The sequence below is a fragment of the Impatiens glandulifera genome, chromosome 3 (assembly GCF_907164915.1).
Source record: "Impatiens glandulifera chromosome 3, dImpGla2.1, whole genome shotgun sequence".
Taxonomy (NCBI): Eukaryota; Viridiplantae; Streptophyta; class Magnoliopsida; order Ericales; family Balsaminaceae; genus Impatiens; species Impatiens glandulifera.
The window spans coordinates 23,673,698-23,694,994 of record NC_061864.1 but is presented as its reverse complement, the minus strand read 5'-3'; positions in this window follow the sequence as shown (position 1 = coordinate 23,694,994).

Sequence of the window (21,297 nt, the reverse complement as noted above, 5' to 3'; positions counted from 1 at the left end):
TGACCCTGCTTTGTGTCTGAATTCTTCTTCCAGACTTGATCAACCTAACAATTTAGGTTCTTTTTTAGAGTATAAACCTTTGTCTTGGTATATTTTTCCAACTCTTTCATTATGTTGACGGACCAGCTAACAATAATGTCATACTCCTTTTTTTAGAAGGTTCCAATCTTGGAGGTAGTACATGTTTACCTGAATAGTGATTTGCTGAGCCCTTTCTTTGTTGAGAATCATTTCTCCATTCTTACCTTGCATCAGCATTCTTAAAATTTGATTTCTCAGCCCTTTGAGGTTTTCCCTCTCTTTAAAACCAACTCTCCATTTGTCTTTTGCTTTCTCTTCGGTTTTCCCTGTTTCCCCTACTTTCTTGTTTACTACATTATTCTGACATTTATTTCCAACCCTGATTTCTTCCAGACCAGCACTATTTTCCTTTTGTTCCTCTGTAATTTCCTTCTTCTTACTGGTCTCCTCTGTTTTATTTTGCTTTCCTTTTTTCCTCCGTGACTTACCAGTTTAATCAGATTGATTCTGATTCCCAAAAAAATCAGCAACAAATTCATTTGAAAAAGTTTGTTTATTTGGGAAATCAATATGTATTTCATTTTTTCTCTTATCTCCATGACATTTATCTTAACAGAATTATCGAATGCTATAGTGGAAGAAGGCATACCTGGAGCTTTTCAAGAGTTGACATTTATGCTCTTGCTCACGAATTCAGGGGTGCCATCTTTTCCTTCTTTAGCCAGAGTGTCTTTGTTTTTATGAGATGTAATGGGGTATGCGCCCCTATTTCCTTCCTGTTGGTTATCTGCATCTTGGACTTTCTTTGGGTGAGTGAAACAGGAATTTGATACCTCGGGTGCCTGTTTAAGAAAATTGGGCAGGCTTGAGCCAAAGGATAACAAAGAAGAAAAATTCTCTATTGCAAAAGCTTTCATGTTTCCTGATTCGAAATGGCAAAAGCAGACGGATTCAAACAACGGCGTTTATCGCGATGCGCAATTAGAACGGTTGAAACCCAAGTGGCGCTTGTGAATGATCCAACTAGGGTTTCCGCGACACTGCCGATCGTGCCGTTCGTGGCGATCGTGTCGTTTGTGCCGATCTTGACTTCGATTGTGCGGTATTGACTGTGCCGCTCGTGCCGTGACAAATACAACGAAGCGCAATCAGTACGATTGAAACCCTAGTAGCGCTTGCGAAATAGGGGATTCTGTGGCTATGTCAATCGTTCCATTTTTGCAAATTGTGTCGTTCGTGACGATCATGACGTTCGTGATGATCGTACTATCAATTGTGTTGTGTCAACCGTGTTGATTGTGTCGTCGATTGTGATCTGCCAACCATGCCGATTGTGCCTATCGTATCTCTAGAGATTTTCTCTCACATGACCCACGACAACATTTCATATTATTGATTACAGGAAAGTAAGTTTGTGTGTTATATTTGAAAAACAGACCAAAAAAATATTAATATATTTGAATGTTAAACAATTTTTATTATTTTGTACTTTAATATTGAAATTTTATATTTTAGAATTTTGATTAGTAATGGTAATTTGATGTTATGGAGTTTTGACTATAATTTTTGAAATTTTGAATATTTATGATTGTTTCATATTTTTATTTTGAAATATCATGTTTTAAATGTTGAATAGGTATGAAAGTTTGATATTTACATTTTGAAAATAAATTTTGGTTTGAATTCAAGCTCGAGTTCGAGCTTGAGTTTGAAAATTTAATTTTAGTTCAAACTTTTCGAGTCAAGTCAATGTTGTAGGTTAATAGTCCAGCTCGAGCTCAATATTATAAACTCGTTCGAGCTCGAGTTCGAGTCGAGCTAATAAATAAATCGAGTCGAGCTCAAGCTGGACCGAGCTCGAATCGACTCATTTGCAGCCCTAACAACAACATACATACACAAAATTATAAATAAAACACATCAATCATAAGTTATGTGATGGTTAAAGTGATCATTTTCTACACTCGAGACAAAAGTTCAAATCCTTGCAAATGAAAATTTAAGTAAATTATATGTGTGGAATAGAGTCCGGTAATAAATGAGAGGTGGTTGAAAAGAGTCCGGTAATAAATGAGAGGTGGTTGAAAAGAGTCCGGTAATAAATGAGAGGTGGTTGATTTTACGAGGAATAAGAACATCGAATTGTGAGCTCGATTAACATTGTTGATTAGTTTTCCAATAAAGGATTGTGAGGTCACACGATTAAAGAGGTCGAATGAGATTGGTGATTGGTTTACTGAGTGATAAGATGCTCGTAATATCTGTTTACTAAAAGGATAAGAGACTTGTGAAATAATGAAAGTGTGATTGAGATTTTTGGTTTATTTACTGATGAATAAGAGGTCGATTAAGATTTTGTGGTTGGTTTGCTAAGAGGGATAAGAACCCGGTAACATTGGGATTGGAATGTAGTTTGCTGATGGATAAGAGGTTGATTGAGATTTTGTGGTTGATTTGTTAAGAGGGATAAGAGACTAATAACATTCGTTTTCCAAGATTGGTGGTTGGTTTGTCGAAGGATAAGAGGCCGGTAATAAATGATCGTGAGGTCACACAATGAGAGAGGTTGATTGAGATTGGTGATTGGTTTATTGAGTGATAAGATGACAGTAATGTTTGTTTATTCAAAGTATAAGAGACTTGTGAAACAATGAAAGTGTCATTAAGATTTTTGATTGGTTTACCGAGGGATAAGAAGTCGGTAACAAAGGATCGTGCGGTCACGAGATTAAATGTCGATTAAGATTGGTAATTGGATCATCGACGGATAAGAGGCCGATAACATTGGGATTGAGATGTGGTTTTCTGATGGATAAGAGGTCGATTGAGATTTTGTGGTTGGTTTTATATGAGAGATAGAAGGCCAATAACATTGGTTTGCCAAGATTGGTGGTTGGTTTGTCGAAGGATAAGAGACCGGTAATAAAGGATTGTGAGGTCACGCAATTAGAGAGGTCGATTGAGATTGGTGATTGGTTTATTGAGTGATAAGACCCCGATAATATGTGTTTGCTCAAAGGATAAGAGACTTGTGAAACAATGAAAGTGTGATTGAGATTTGTGGTTGGTTTCTGAGGGATAAGAGGTCTTAACAAAGGATCGTGAGGTCACGAGATTAGATGTCGATTGAGATTGATAATTGGATTACCGATGAATAAGAGGCCGATAACATTGGAATTGGGATGTGGATTGTTGATGTATAAGAGATCGATTGAGATTTTGTGGTTGGTTTGCTAAGAAGGATAAGAGGCCAATAACATTGGTTTGCCAAGAATAAGAGACTCGTGAAATTGTGTGATTTAGATGTGGTTTATTCGAGGGATTAGTTTATCTAAGTTTTTAATAATATAGATATATAATAAATAAGTACTAACTTTCTCAATTTAAAATAAATAATAAAATATTAGTTTTATTAAATGTATTTTTGAAAATATTAAATCAATATAATATATATAACAATAATAATATTAATCATGGTATATTTAATGTTTTAGTAATTAAAAATTTTTATTTGAGAGAGATTTTTGTTTATGAATATTAATTTATTCTTTTTTTCACACAAAATCTTAATTTACTTTTCTTTTTATCCAAAATAAAATTTTCAACTATATTATTTTTATAAATTAATTTTCTCATAATTCTCTCTAATAAATAATATCTAATCCTCATTAAACTAATATATAAAATATAGATTAACAACATAAAGTTTTTTACTTTACAAAGAAGTAGAAATTTTAATATTTTACTAGTTAAATAATATTTTATTAGTATCTCATTATATAAAAAAATACTCTTTACATCTTAATATAATAAATATTTTTTATTAAAATTTTTATAATCTTTTGTAGTTTGTCAAAAGAAAAAGTTTTTAACAAATTATAATTTAACATTATTAATTTATATATATATATATGTATATATATATTGATTAATATGACTAGCCAATTGACTCATATATCGATTTTTAACTAATTAATAATACTCATTCTTCACTTAAATTAAAATTCAAATAAATTAATAAATAATTAAGTATATAAATTATGAAAATATACTAATCAATATATAATTAAAAAATCAGACAAATCACTTGCTATCTATTACATATTTGTTTCATTTCATGTGCGGAAACAAGATTTAAAAATTGTTGGGCTGATTGAGGCCCAATATTAGTATTGTTTTTAACATATGTAACCCTAATTATACATAGAATCTCTTTTATCATTTTTTATCGGCTAGTACATTATTGAAGTACTTGGTGCTCTCCCGATTTGATTCAGTGAATGCGTTATGGATATATTTATTCATCAAATTCATCAACGAGTGTGTATGTGTGAAGTTTGTAATCTTTGTAATCGACAATTTCTTCCATTGTGTCCCGATTATGAGTTCTTATTTCTTTTATGTTATCGATTATATTAAATAAATGATCACATTCTTATTATTTTCTTTGAATTTTGATTAATTCAACACAAACTTGATCTTGCAAACAAATGGTTTGATCCTCATGTAGTTTTCATAAAAGTATTTTCATTTTGTCTTTAAATTGATATTCCATTAACTCTAATTTACTTTTTTTTTTGTGTTAGACGAGGGTTTATTCCATGAAAAGATGTTAACACAACATCCCACCACCGTAGTGATATTAATTTCTAATAAAAAAGTGTTTTCAATATGAACCATCAATCCATATTGATGGTCGTAAACTTGAGCCGCGACCTGTTATGTTTCCGTCTAGGGCTGCAAATGAGTCAAGCTACTCGTGAGCCACTCGTGAGCCGCTCGGTCAAAGTTCGGCTTGAGCTTGACTTTGACCGAGCTCGAGCCGACTCGTTTAATATTCGAGTCGAGCTCGAGCTCATATAATGCTTGTTGGATGGTTTGTTGAGCTTGTTTGAGTCTTATAGTATAATATTAATATTTTTTATTTATTTAATATTAAAACTCAAATAATATATTTTTCCCTTTCTTTATCTTATCTTCAAAGCCCATATAAAGCTCACAATCCACAAAGTAAAACCTTAATTCTACATGACTCTTCATCTAATCTAATTTCTTTCATTCTTTCATTCTTTTTCTCTTTTATCTTCACCATTTCTTTCACTCACTCTTCACAGTTTCTTTAGCTCTTAATCTTTTCTTCATTCATTGTACACCATTTATTTAACTCTTAATCTTTTTCTTTAGCTTTCAAAATTTTTTCACTCTCATCTATTCATTTTCTTATTTTTTTTTGTCTTCACATCTATCTCCATTCAGAAGAGGCTTACATATAATTAAAATTTATTTTTATTTTTATGATAACTATTGTTTTTGCTTTTTATTTAACTTTGATAAAAGGAAAAAACTATTTTATTAGTTAACTAATTGGTAAAGTAAGTTTTGCTCATTCATATTCATGTATTAAAAGAAATTTATGCTTATATATCTTTTTTTTTCATGTATTAGGAGTTTGATTGATGATAAAAAAAGATGGAAAAAGATAAAAAAAAAAAGTTTAATAAATTATATATAATAAAAATATATTATATATAATATTGAAAAAGATAAAAAATGATTAATATATTATCTATAATAAAAATAATATTAAAGATATAATAATTATATAATTTAATATAAAAAGAAATAAAAATAATTAATATATTATTTATAATAAAAGTATATTATACTTAATATTGTAATATTGAAAGAAATAAAAAAAAGGTTAATATATTATATATAATAAAAATAAATATTATGGATATAAGAATTAGTATATTATAATATATAATATATAAAATATTACGGATAAAAATGTTTATATATTATATATAATAAAAGTTTATTTTATATTTTATATAATATTGAAATAGATAAAAAAAAAAAAAAAAAGACTAAAAGTAAGTTTTCATTCTTAAATTTTTATATTACATACTAAATTTTATTACCTATCTAATTAATTTTTTGTTTTTTCAGAAAGAGAAGACATACCACCAAGAAATTTCGTTGACGGTATTTACCTTTTAAAGTAAATTTAATTTTAGTTATTTGTTTTAATATTTATTTTTTATATTAATTATTTTTAAGATTAAACATTTCATATTATTGAATGCAGATAGATAGTTGTACGTGTGCTATGATTGAAGAACGTGAGTTAAAAAATATTAATATATTGAATGTTCAAACAATTCATATAGTTTTGTACTTTGATTATTGAATTTTATGTTTAAGAATTTTGATTAGTAAGGGTGATTTAATGTTTTTGATTATCATGTTTTAGAATTTTGAATAGTTATGATTGTTTCATATTTTAATTTTGAAATATCATGTTTTAAATGTTAAATATGTATCAAAGTTTGATATTTTAATTTTACAAATTTGTTTCGAGTTTGAATCGAGTTCGAGTTCAAGCTCTTGTTTGAGCTTGAAAATTTAATTTTTGTTCAAGCTTTCGAGTCGAGCCGAACTTGTAGGTAATATAGTCGAGTTGAACTCGAGCTCAAATTTATAAACTCGTTCGAGCTTGAGTTCGAGTCGAACTAATAAATACCTAATCGAGTCGAGCTCGAGCTCCAACAAGCTTGAGCTTGGCTCGGCTCATTTGCAGCCCTATGACTCCGTCCAATGTCGGCCTCTGTTCCCGTCATGGAGCCTGTTCTGTGATGATCAGATTCATGTACAGTCCGATGACCGATAAATACAAGGTTTTAAGTTGTCAATGTTTCACGATTCTGGTAAGAGTAGTTTTCATACCCAAATTAACACAATCGGAAGACCTTTTTCTTTTTCTTGGAGAAGAATTAAAGATGTTCCGATGCATGAGGTCACATAACGCTTTTCTACGTTCCTCAATAGACGTTTGCATTGAAAAATGAAAGTGCGACACAATGGAGAGATACTGTTAATGTGGTTCACTTTGGTATGTTTGAAGGTGTTAAAAGAATAAGTGTGATGACTGATGACGGGAAAATGCATCTTTGGGTGCCGAAGAAGTATGGGGTTGTCAATTAGTTAGTTTTAAAACGGCAAAGTTAATTTTTTTTAATGTAAAACTCTTATATAAAGGAGAGATGTAATTGTTTGACAGACAACTTGAATAATGTATTTTTCAGTTTATATTTCTTAGTCTTCAAGATTTTAACATGTATCAGATCACAAAGTTTGAGAGATCTTGGAGAGTTTTCGTCGAGTCTTTACTGGTGGCAAAAAGAGACGCTAGTGAAGAGCTCTATTCTATTAATATTGATGAAAAAAAATAATTTATTTACTGATTATTGTTAGGATTTGTATCTCCCAAATCCGACTAGCTTGAAACAATCTGTAAAAATGCAAGAAAGAAAAACACAAGAAGACACAGATTTATAGTGGTTCACTCAAATTGAGCTACGTCCACTTCAGCAACCATCAGATTTCACTATGAAGAAGAAGGAATACAGAGTTTTTTGCCTCACACTTTATCTCTCTAGAATTCTGTCTCTTTTTTAATGTAAACCCTTAATAATCACATATTTATAGGGTAAACATTCAGGTAGTAAACCTAAATAACTCTTAGTCAGGCCCAAGCCTAAAACCAAAAACAAACCCAATAAACTTTAATTAACAATGTAGAGTTTATTATAAGTGTAGGCTCCATAACTCAACAATCTCCCACTTGGAGACTAACTTCATCATCTCTCGATCGGTAGTGGCTTTCCATTCTGTGTCTTAACGAAGAAGACTAACTGAAGTTGCACACAATTTTAGTTTCTCATTTGTCAAAACTTTCATCAATATATCAGCTAAATTCTCACTCCCGAGAATTTTCTCAAGAGCTAATACTCCATCTTCTAAAGCTGACTAGATGAAATGATAACAAACCTGTATATGTTTCGTCCTGCCATGATAAACAGGATTCTTTGTCAAATTAATGACACTTTGACTGTCGCATCGCAACACACTTCCCTCGTAGTCTTGACCCAATTCTAACCGAAAAGGTTGTAACCACATCATCTCTTTAGAAGCCTCTGATTACAGTACCTCCCAGAGTATAAATGTACCATATTGTGCTCTTCCTACTATCAACATCACCACCATTGTCAGCATCAACATATCCTTCCAAACCCATATTAGACTTTCGAAAACACAAACCAAGACCCGTACTTTATCTTAAGTATCGTAGTATCCACTTTACTACTTCTCAATGTTGTCTACCCGGGTTGCTCATGAACCTGCTAACTCCCACTGCATGTGCTATATTTGGTCTTGTGCAAACTATCGCATACATAATACAACCAATGACAGAGGCATACGAAACAGTGGCCATGTAATTTTTCTCCTCCTCTGTTGAAGACGATTGGTCTTTAGATAGTCTAAAGTGACTAGCTAAGGGGGTAGTAACTGGTTTTGCATCATACAAGTTAAACCTTCTAAGAACTTTCTTCACATATTTTTCTTGTGAAAGTTGAGAACTTCTTCATCCCTGAAAATTCTCATACCAAGGATTTGTTTTGCAACACCCAAATCCTTCATTGCAAACTTTTCAGACAACTCTTTCTTGAGCTTGTTAATCTCATACAAGTTTGCTCCAACACTCAACATGTCATCAACGTAGAGGAGCAGAATAATGTACGATTTATCAAACCTCTTGATATAGCAGCAATGATCAACTTCACACCTTAAAAAATTGTTACTTTTCATGAATATATCGAACATCTTGTACCATTGCCTTGGAGCCTATTTCAAACCATATAGACTCTTCTAAAGCTTACACACAAGCTCATCTTTTCCTTTGATTTCAAATCCTTCTGGTTATTGCATGTAAATCTCTTCATCTAAAACACCATGAAAAAGCAATTTTGACATCCATTTGTTGAAGATGAAGGTCTTATTTCACAACTAAATTTAAAATAGTTCTGATTGTCATCAATTTAACTATTGGAGAGAAGATCTCATTGTAGTCAATACCTTCTTTCTGTTTAAATCCTTTCACAACCAATCTTGCCTTGTACCTCATGGTTTTATCATGTTCTTCTTTATTCCTGAAGATCCATTTGTTGTGAAGTGTTTTCTTTCCCTTTGGTAGCTTAGTGAGCTCCCAAGTCTGATTCAACATCAAAGACTCCATCTCATCTTTTATAGCAGACTCCCACTTAATCGATTCATCAGATTGTATTGCTTACTCATAACATTCAGGTTCACCTCTATCTATCAACAAGATATAGTTTAGAGATGGAGACCACCTCTCAACTGGTTTTCGATTCCTTGACGATCTTCTCAATTGTATAACCGGTGTTTGTTGATTTACCTCTAGGGTCATGTTCTCAACAATTTCATCTTCTACAACACATTGTTCTTCTGTGACAGTCGGTATATATTCAGCAGAAAATTCTCTCAAATCGACTATACTAGTCTCTTTCAATTTGGAATCACCATCTGATGTCTTCCCAACATAATCTTTGTAGAGAACCTGTTTATTGAAGATAACATTTCTGCTACGAATGATCTTCCGATTTTGATTATCTCAAAAACGATAACCAAACTCGATATCACCATAACCAATGAAAAAAGATTTATTAGACTTTGAATCAAGCTTGCTGCTATCACACTCATTAATATGAACATATGATAAACAGCTAAACACTTTTAAATAAGAAAGGTTTACCTTTTTATTGCTCCAGGCTTCTTCAGAATTCTGAATTCAAGAGGAATAGAGGGTCCCCTGTTTATCAAATAGGCAGCAGTATTGATAGCTTTTGCCTAGAAGGTTTTAGGCAGCCCTGCATGCAATCTCATGCTTCTAGCACGTTCGTTCAATGTTCGATTCATTCGTTCAACTACTCCATTTTCTTGAGGCGTTCGGGGAACAGTCTTCGCCATACTGATCCCATTCACAACACAATACTCTTTGAAATCTGAATTTATATATTCACCTCCGTTGTCGGATCTCAAGCACTTAACTTTATGATTTGTTTCATTTTCAACCAAAGCCTTTCATTTCTTGAAAATAGAAAATACTTGAGACTTGTGCTTCATAAAATATACCCATACCTTTCTTGTCGAATCATCTATGAACGTCACGTAGTATTATGATCCGCCAATAGAAGAAACAGGTGCAGGTCCCCACAAATCAGTGTGTACCAACTCTAGCCTTTCTTTCTTGAGCTCATTCCCAATCTTTAAGAAACTCACCCGTTTTTATTTTCCAAGAATGCAGTTTTCACATAATTGATGTTCAACAGACTTCAGTTCTGGAATTTGTCCATTCTTCAAAAGAATTTTCATCCCTTTTTCGCTCATATGGCCCAACCTGCAATGCCACAACTCACTGTTTTTCGAGTCATCAACTATAACAGCAACTGTTTCTCTGCAAGTTGAAGTCGTGTATAACATTCCAGTTTTGTGACCTCGAGCAACAACAATTGTTCCTTTAGTTACCTCCCATGCACCATTTCCACAAATAAAATTATGACCTTCTTCATCAAGCTGTGTAATAGAAATCAGATTGCGCATTAAACCTGGAATGTGTCTCACCTTATTAATCTTCCAAACAGAACCATTTGCCATCTTCAATTTGATGTCCCCCATGCCAACAATATCCAGTGGCTCACCATCTGCGAGATAAACTTTCCCACGGTTTCCACCCACATAATTCTCCATTAATTCTTTGTGGGCAGTGGTGTGGAAAGACGCTCCCGAGTCCAAAACACATGAATCTATTGGGCTATCAATAGACAGAAGTAACGCATCAGTAACAAATTATGTATCAACGTTGGCTGCATCATTTTTATCATCACCGTTTTTCTTCGGTTCTTTGTAGTTTCTCTTCAAATGACCCTGTTTACCACAATTCCAGCACTCAAATGTTCGCCCAGACTTGGACTGACTCCTCTTGCTCCTCGACATAGATCTGCTCTTACCTCAGTTAGAATTTTTCTATCATTACCTCTGCCCCTGTTTTCTACATTCAAAGTAGAACCTTTGAACGTTTCACCATAATCAATTTTACGAACCTCTTCAGCAAGAATACGATCTTTAACTTCAACAAATTTCAGTTTAGCATTTCCAACTGAATTACTAATTGTTGTCCTCATAAGTTCTCAACTATTTGATAGAGATGCTAATAAAATCAGGGCACTAACTTCATCCCCAAAATCAATCTCAACAGATAACAATTAATTCACAATTGTATTAAATTCATTCAAATGAGTAATGACAGAAGTACCATCAATCATTCTTAAGTAAAAGAGTCTTTTCATTAAGTGTACGTTGTTGTTAGCAGATGGATTCTCATACATATCAGAAAGAGCTTTCATCAAACCCATGGTGGTCTTCTCCTTTGCTACATTGAGAGAAACTGTCTTGGCTAACGTCAATCGAACAACTCCCAAAACCTGTCTATCAAGGAGTTTCCATTTAGCTTCATCCATCTTATCTGGTTTCTCACTCAAAAGAACATGAAGCTTCTTTCCATACAGATAATTTTCAATCTGCATTCTCCAGAAGACATAATCTGTCTCATCAAATCTTTCAATCTCATGTCCTATATTGTTCTCACTTGGCATTGTTTCCAATGCTTAGATCTATCCTAGTTGCTCTGGTACCAGTTGTTAGGATTTGTATCTCCCAAATCCGACCAGCTTGAAACAATCTGTAAAAATGCAAGAAAAAAGAACACAAAAAGACATAAATTTATAGTGGTTAACTCAAATTGAGCTACGTCCACTTCAGCCACACCAGATTTCACTATGAAGAAGAAGAAGGAATACAGAGTTTTTTGCCTCACACTTTATCTCTCTAGAATTCTGTCTCTTTTTTCAATGTAAACCCTTAATAATCATATATTTATAGTGTAAACATTCAGGTAATAAACCTAAATAACTCTTGGTCAGGTCCAAGCCCAAAACCAAATACAAACTCAATAAACTCTAATTAACAATGTAGAGTTTATTATAAGTGTAGGCTTCATAATTCAACAATTATTTGAATGCCAGGAAGAAAATTAAACCACTAGTGCCCGCGAAAAAATAATGGTCATCAGGAGTTTGGAGTTTGTGTAATGCTAATAGCATCCTAGTAGGAAGAAATATGGGCACCAGAAGTGAATGATTTGGTCTGCATCTGGAGTTGAAGCTCTTTTTACCCAATATTTGTTATTGGGTGACAATTAGAAGAGAAAGGAAAAACATATCATGTATAAACACGAGTCAACACATCCATCAACCAGCCGAATGCTGGTTATTTTCTTCTCCCACAACGTGTCATTCTTTATTTCATCATATTCATATCTACCAAACATGGTTCCCCCGCACGTTTGGTTTTCAATAAACCGGTGGGAGATAGCATGGAATTGGCCTGGAGTTGACCCACCTCTCTCATCGACGTTGTCTTGACGAGCGAGGGTGAGGATGAAATGAGCGAAGGATTTGAGGCAATCCAGGAATTAGAGAGGATGACTCCGCCGTTCTTGAAGAAATTAACAAGCGCTCTCTACTAGAGAATTGAAGTTAGTTGAATTGCAGTTCGTTCTTGTCTATTTCTCTCAATAAGGAAGATATTCTTGGTGTGCGTTGAAGGTTTTCGAATGTCTAAAGAAGGAGAATCGGGTGAATAAAGATACAATGAAGTTGATGGTTTCTGTGATGTGCGATCGGGTTAAGAAGCTGGTCGAAGGGAGGAAGTGGCAGGAGTGGTTGATCTTCTTGTAGATATGAATTGCGTTGGATTGAAACTCATATATCTCTATATTCCGTACTAGGAGTACGAGAAGAAGGACATGGATGTTTGCATCGTGGTGGAGATTCTAAAAAGGGGGATTGTTGCTCAACGGAAAGGAGGCCATGTTCGTTACCTTGCTTAGAATATGATGACATCAGGTGACTATCTGAACGCAACAGAAAGGAGGAGAGGTTTACAGTTACTAAAATCAGACACTAGCTTAGAGAATCAATAGCTCCGATACAATTCTTACAATTTGTCTTCAATGTTACGTCACTTCCATAGTTAGTCGTAAAAATGATCATAAAGGAGATGAAAGAAGGACAAAGAAAGGGATGCAATGCCAAGCGAAGAAAGTGCGAGCAAGAAGATTAAGATGAAAATTTTATCATACAATTCAAAGTTATGCAACTATTATTTCTCCAAATATAATCCATAAATTAAATACAAAAGTTATTTATAAAGTAGTGTCTAACTAACTAATTAACTATTATGACAATTCTATTTAATAATAATAGGATTTAATTATTACACCGGCTTGACAAATATATTTATATTATTGGATCAATAAAAATTTTATCCCTTACATTCCTTCCCCTTATGAAGACAATGTTTGTGTCGTCTAATGAGGAGTATTGTAACTAACTTAGTCGCTCATATGTCCGATGTATATGCGATAGAGGAGATGGAAGATAGAAAGCAACGAGCAAATGAGAGTGAAGCTAACTTAGACCTAAATATTGATAATTAATAAATATATAAAGAAGACCCTAAAGATATTATAAAATTACAATCGATATTATTCTTTTAAATAAAATAAAACTTATCCTTAATTATTAAGAGATTGCATCTACTATATAGATGACTTTCATCCATTTTTGTAAACATGGATTAATTATGTGTAGAAATACAGTTTATACTTTTCATTTCTCACATTTATCTTCTTGAATTCTCTTCTTCATTTATCTTCTTGAATTCTCTTCTTCTTTTTACAACATGCTCTATCTTCTCGTCCCCTTCTCATCGATTCTCCGTAAACCATTAACAATCATCACAATGGTATCATAGTCAGAAAACCCTCCAACCTCATTTAAAATTGAGCAAATTTTTTTCTCAATAAAAAGAAGCCTCGACAGATAAAATTGTGGGAACTAGATCAACACCAGATTCGAGAGAATCAAAACCAGAAACAAAAGAATTATATATTCGTGTCAATATCGAGAGATATGGGTATATCTCTCGGCATTCCCCTTCAATATCGAAAGATATTTAAAACATCTTTCGGTATTGGCCTTCTTTGTTTGTTTATCTAAATAGTGTTTCACTTTCTTAACTTGAACAACATATTTAACACATTCATCTAGTTTTAAAATTATACACAATCTCAACACATCTTATCATCAAACACTACACACATCCTAATTATCATCAAACACAAACATACTTATACACATTTCTATATATAATCAAACACAATCATAGACACTTGTAAAATTAAACACAATTCATATACTTAGAAAATAATACACATTATTTTCTTAGGAGTTTATACAAGCTAAGAAAGTGAAAAACTACTTAGATAAACAAACAAAATTAAGTGAAGAAGAATGCTAAGACCGAGAGATATTTAAAATATTTTTCGGTATTGAAGGGGAATGACGAGAGATATACCCACACTACAACAAAATACACTTTTAGCCACCCTTATATGCCAACGATTATTAAGTGTGGGTAAAAATTAAAAGAAATTTTTTTTTGTCAATCATTATATCTATAAAATCACCTTTATTTTTTTATACAAACTTTCTTAAAAACATTAAAATTTAACTATTCTAAATTTAATATTTTTTATGTGTTTTTTAACTTTGTAAATATTTTATTTCATTATTTTAATTTTTTAAATTAAATTTAACTTAAATTTTATTTACATTAAAATTTACTTCATAATTTAATTTTTTTTATAAAATTTTTAATTTTTTTATTAACATCTATCTTTTAATTAATTAAAATTAAATTAAAAGTAAAAAATAATATAAAATAAAAATAAATAAATAAAACATTATATTATATTTAATAATAAAATTTAACTTATATATATTTTGAAATTAGAAAGTTTTTAATTATTTAAAAAAGATCGGTCAGCGGAGTCGAGAAGAAAGCGTAACTCATTTTTTCTATACAGAGCAATTCCTTCTAACCTAAAAAATCATTTGCCTAATCAGTCAGAATGTCGCGCGCAAACTTAGTTACATCCTTCTCCAACCATTTGGTAATGGGTGCAGCCAGATCCAAAATCTCTCCATTCTAATCCAGACCACAATTTTCGTTATTATCACCGGATCTCCTAACCAAAAATCCGATTTCTGATTTCTGATCTCCGATATGACGGAGAAACTCTGACACTCTGATGGCGGGAGTCGCCTAGGCCCTCTCACTAGTGAAAAAGGGGTCAAAACCGAGAGTTTTTACTCTCGGTTTTGACCCTATAACTTTCGGTATAGACACATTATCGAAGGTTTTAGTAACTCTCGTCATCCCTCAGTATTGACTCTTTCGTTAAAAACAATTGGGCATTTACCGAGAGATATCGTAGAGTTTTCGGTTTAGATACCCTAGAGTAAAACCGAGAGTTATATGAAAACTTTCGTTTTCCTCTTTATGGAAAAACCGAGAGTTTTCATATAACTCTCGGTTTTCTCCATTTGAAGAAAACCGAGAGTTATTAGAAAACTCTCGGTTTTCTTCAAAGAGGAAAACCAAAAGTCTTCATATAACTCTCGATTTTCTTCAAATGGAGAAAACCGAGAGTTATTATAAAACTTTCGGTTTTTCCACAAACAGGAAAACCGGAAGTTTTCATATAACTCTCGGTTTTCTCCATTTGAAGAAAACCGAAAGTTTTCTAATAACTCTCGGTTTTCTTCAAAGGGAGAAAACCGAGAGTTATATGAAAACTTTCGGCTTTTCTCTTTGTGGAAAAACCGAAAGTTTTCATATAACTCTCGGTTTTCTCCCTTTGAAGAAAACCGAGAGTTTTCTAATATCTCTCGGTTTTTCCATTTGAAGAAAAACCGAGAGATTTCAATATTACTTTCGGTTTTTTCCCGTAAATTTTTAAAAATGTGCGGATTATTTTGCTCGCAACCAAAACCTGTTCAGCCAAACCAATATATCAATAATAAAAGAAATTCCACATACATTAAACGATCACATTAAATGATCATTATCATTACAAAATTCGCAACCAAACTAATAATCCGAACAATCTGTTATAAATTCAAATTCACACAACTACTAATGAAAACATGTTTTGAATCGAAACAACCTTAGCATGTGGGGGGAGGAGGTGGTTGTTGCCTCATATACAATTCGGTTCTCTTCATTCTTGCGTTCATCTCTAACTTCTCTCTCTCCATTCTTGTCACAATTTCTTCCTTTTCCGCTTGCATTTCTTCCATTTTGCGCCTTCTTTCTTCATCCCCCTTCTCCAGTTCCTCCAGCTTGAGCTTCATTATTTGATTCTCTTCTAACAATCGCTCATTGTTTCTCTGTGAACTGTTTCCACTTCGACGATCCTCACGAAAGTGTGTGGGCCGGACGCCTGATCCCATTCCGAAAACTACCCCGTGTTTTTGTTGTCCAAACACCCTCTCCGTCAATTCAAAATCCGATATTCCCGGTTCGTTACTAACAACCTCCTCCATCTCAACCTGCACAATTGAAATAAAGTATCATTTCTATAATAAAAAACTATGCATATTCAATTCACTTACAATTTTCTCTTGCGCGTGTTCGTCCGGGATGGGTGTTGGGTTTTCTTTTGTCGGTTTTGGGGTACGGGTCCTCTTGAATACTTCAATGACAGACGGTGCCCGTCCCATTTCAATCGCCTGTTGAAATAAATGATTTATATAATTCATTACAATGTTTAGATTGAGTTATTACAAATAATGTACTTACCAACTCTTCTTTAATTTGTGCAAACGGTCTACTTCCCGTTCGATGTGGGAATTTCAGCTTCTTCCTGTTAATAATATTTGTACGACTGTTTTTCTGTATTTGAAATAAAAAATGAAGTTAGATTAATTAATATCAACTTTTATTTGAATTATGAAACCGTACCTTAAATGTTACTGTGAAGAAATGGTTGCGGCACAGAAACTCCCAATCATCTCGATCGTAGTCTGGTGGAGGATTAGCCAGTACCGCCGCCTCGTCTCCTTTGTGGACGCGGATATATGTATTGTTCAAATCTGACCGCCATCTATCCCATATCTGATTGGCGTGTCCCAATCCGGTCTTTCGAAAAGACTCAATATCACCATTTGTAACTTCGAACGGATCCTGAAAAAAATAACATCCAAATGTTAAAAATAATTATTTAATGACGTAATGTATAATCAAGTAATAAGTATTACCTTGATAGCAGTCCACAGTGAATCCAATTGGTCTGCACTTAAAGCCTTCCACTTTAGAAGACGGTGTGAGACGGCTGCGGGGTGCCGGATAATCGACCCCACATGTCTAGACCACCGTGTTCTTCCCACGTCTGTACCGCCTGGCCTCCCATCCTTCTCTCTAAACGTAAGAGGAATCCTTGTCCCCGCTACCCTCTTAGACAGCGCAATATTCTTGTTCTTCCCCCGTCTCTTGCGGGTAGAAGATTCTTCAAAATTATCAAAATCATAATTAGATATGTCAATCAATTGAAACACTAACTAATTTGTAAATGAGTTACATGTCGATGATGGGTCGGGAGTGGAACTGTGCTCCTCCTCGTCATCCTCCTCCTCGATAGGCTCCTCGAGACCCTCGTCTTCAGCCTCATCGTCATCCACCATATCAGCAAACGTGCTCTCTATAAACTCTTGGAGCTCACTAGCCTCAACATCCTCGTCTGTTGGGGGAACAGTAGCTATCGGGACCATAGCAATAGGTGGTTGGTCTCTCGAAGACGATCTTCGAAGCTTTAAAGTCTCGGATTGGGAAAGTAGGTTTTGGTAGCTTTTATCCAATTTTTTGGGTGTTTTCCTCATACTCTTCCAAGTTGTTTTAAGACCTTCAAACATTCTTAATGCACACCATTAATAAAAATGAGTGAATAATTGAAATAAAGTAGTAATAAGAATGAATATAAAGTAAAAAACATAAATCTACCTAATTAATTAATCTGAACTATATATTTGTAAACCGCGGTTTTATTTTTGTCACAATCTTCCAACCGGGTCGGGCTGACATAAGGTCATCCAGCTTTTATCGGGTACTTCCATATTTCTAATAAAATGGAAAACAACCCGCATTATTATTTACTTAAATTTCAAATAAACCTTTGGTTTTTACCCTTCCCCATACTTAGAAAATTTTCAGATTTTTTTAAACAAGGGTCAAAACCGAAGGTTTTCAAATAAACTTTCGGTTTTTACCCTTCCCCATACTTAGAAAATTTTCAGATTTTTTTTAAACAGGGGTCAAAACCCAAGGTTTTCAAATAAACCTTCGGTTTTTACTCTTCACCATACTTAGAAAATTTTCAGATTTTTTAAAACAGGGGTCAAAACCGAAGGTTTTCAAATAAACCTTCGATTTTTACCCTTCCCCATACTTACAAAATTTTCAGATTTTTTTAACCAAGGGTCAAAACTGAAGGTTTTCAAATAAACCTTCGGTTTTTACCCTTCCCCATACTTAGAAAATTTTCAGATTTTTTTAACCAAGGGTCAAAACCGAAAGTTTTCAAATAAACCTTCGGTTTTTACCCTTCCCCATACTTAGAAATTTTTTAGATTTTTTTGAACAAGGGTCAAAACCGAAGGTTTTCAAATAAACCTTCGGTTTTTACCCTTCCCCATACTTAGAAAAATTTTAGATTTTTTTAAACAAGGGTCAAAACCGAAGGTTTATTTGAAAACCTTCGGTTTTTACCCTTCCCCATACTTAGAAAATTTTCAGATTTTTTTAACCAAGTTTCAAAACCGAAGGTTTTCAAATAAACCTTCGGTTTTTACCCTTCCCCATACTTAGAAAATTTTCAGATTTTTTTAACCAAGGGTCAAAACCGAAAGTTTTCAAATAAACCTTCGGTTTTTACCCTTCCCCATACTTAGAAATTTTTTAGATTTTTTTGAACAAGGGTCAAAACCGAAGGTTTTCAAATAAACCTTCGGTTTTTACCCTTCCCCATACTTAGAAAAATTTTAGATTTTTTTAAACAGGGGTCAAAACCGAAGGTTTATTTGAAAACCTTCGGTTTTTACCCTTCCCCATACTTAGAAAATTTTCAGATTTTTTTAACCAAGTGTCAAAACCGAAGGTTTTCAAATAAACCTTCGGTTTTTACCCTTCCCCATACTTAGAAATTTTTTAGATTTTTTTGAACAAGGGTCAAAACCGAAGGTTTATTTGAAAACCTTCGGTTTTTACCCTTCCCCATACTTAGAAATTTTTTAGATTTTTTTGAACAAGGGTCAAAACCGAAGGTTTTCAAATAAACCTTCGGTTTTTACCCTTCCCCATACTTAGAAAATTTTTAGATTTTTTTAAACAGGGGTCAAAACCGAAGGTTTATTTGAAAACCTTCGGTTTTTACCCTTCCCCATACTTACAAATTTTTTAGATTTTTTTGAACAAGGGTCAAAACCGAAGGTTTTCAAATAAACCTTCGGTTTTTACCCTTCCCCATACTTAGAAAATTTTCAGATTTTTTAAAACAGGGGTCAAAACCGAAAGTTTTCAAATAAACCTTCGGTTTTTACCCTTAGAAATTTTTTAGATTTTTTTAAACGAGGGTCAAAACCGATGGTTTTCAAATAAACCTTCGGTTTTGGCCATGCTGTTTTTTTTTAAAAGGTGAAAAGCATGAACAACATATTGAAACCAAACCAAAATAATAATAATAATTCATGAATATTAAAACAAAACACATAAAAATTAATGTCATCGTTCGTACAGAAAACTAATAAACACATAATTAATCTAGAAATTATTAGATGGGGTGGGAGGAGGGGATGGTTGATTCAGTCGACTCCTCAAAATACAAGTTCCTGTTCGAGATTCTCTAATCTCTAGGCCATTTCAGCCCTGTCCGCTTTAATTTCACTCAGCAATCGGCCTCTTTTCGCATCCCTCAATCGGATTTGCTCCATTTCCAGCGTCATCTGTCTCACCTCTTCCTCACGTGCCGCAATTTCTGCTTGTGCTAGCAAATTCTGGTAACACGGAGGCAGTTTCTCCGGTGTACGCCGAAGACTATTCCATGAATCACCCATCCTAAATGCATTTTAGATATATGTATATATATATATATTAATCAAACAAAATAACCGTAACCTAAATCTAATATTATATATAACTTCAATCAAACAAAATAACAAAACTAACATATATTTAACAAACTAACATATATCTAATCTAAACAATAACGTATAGACAAATCTAAATCAATGAAACAAACAAATAATTTAAACTAGCCTAAATCTAGATAATATATATAAACTTAAGAAATCTAAATCTAATAATAAACAACAAAAAAAACCAAATGAAACAAACCTGAACGCGAGAAGAGAAGAAGCGGCGTGGAGGAGGCGACTGCGGCGCGGGAGAGAGAGAAAGGAGAGGGTGGAATGAAAAAGAGAAGGGTTAGGGTTTGTATTTATAGAGGTAGATGCCGAAGGTTTTCATATAACTTTCAGTTTTATAGAGCCAAAACCGAAGGTTTTTGGAAAACCTTCGGAAAAGAGAATTTCAAAAAAGGCAAAACCGAAGGTTCTTTGAATAACCTTCGCAATTAAAAATCCCCGGGATTTCAAAACCGAAGGTTTTTGTAAAAACCTTCGCAATTAACCCACATCCAACACTTAGAATTTTTTTTGGTTTTTTAGGAAGGTAAAAACCGAAAGTTCTACAAAGAACTTTCGATAATAATTAGTAAAACCGAAGGTTTTACACCCCTCTCGGAATCTATTTTTAATACCGAAGGATTCGTTCCTCTCGGGAGTATTTAGGAGAGTTTTATAAAACTTTCGGAAAGAACCGTCGGTAAAGGTCGATTTTTTACTAGTGTCTTCCTTCTCGATACCAAAGGTAGAGTTCTCATTTGGCGCGACTACGATGGAGACGTCTCTGCCGTTCAAGCCGAACACTTCTTCACCAAACTAATCGAGAAAGAGGTTCTTATTCTCAAATTCTATCAAGAAAAATGAAATCAGCATTTCTACCGCTCTTCATTTGTTCAAGTTTAGGTATACGAACTCAATTTTATAGTTTTGTGATCCGATCAAACTAATTTAGCTATTTGACTTCTTATTTTTATTTATTTATATTGAAGATGATCGTCTCATAGTTTAATTGTATGATCAAACTGTTTTCTTATAGGGCGATTCGAAATCACAAGATCCAATTGTACATGACAATGGAGTTACCTATTTGTTTATTCAGCATAATAATGTTTATTTGATGACTGCTTCTAGCTGCAAGCCGTCTCTTCTCTCTTCATCGTGTAATTGATCTAAGTGTAGTTGATCTAAGGACTAGTGATCCTCGTTTTATCTTTTTTTCTTGCTTGTTCTAAATTCGGATTGGTTTTGTGGTTTATTTGGACAGGTTTTTAAG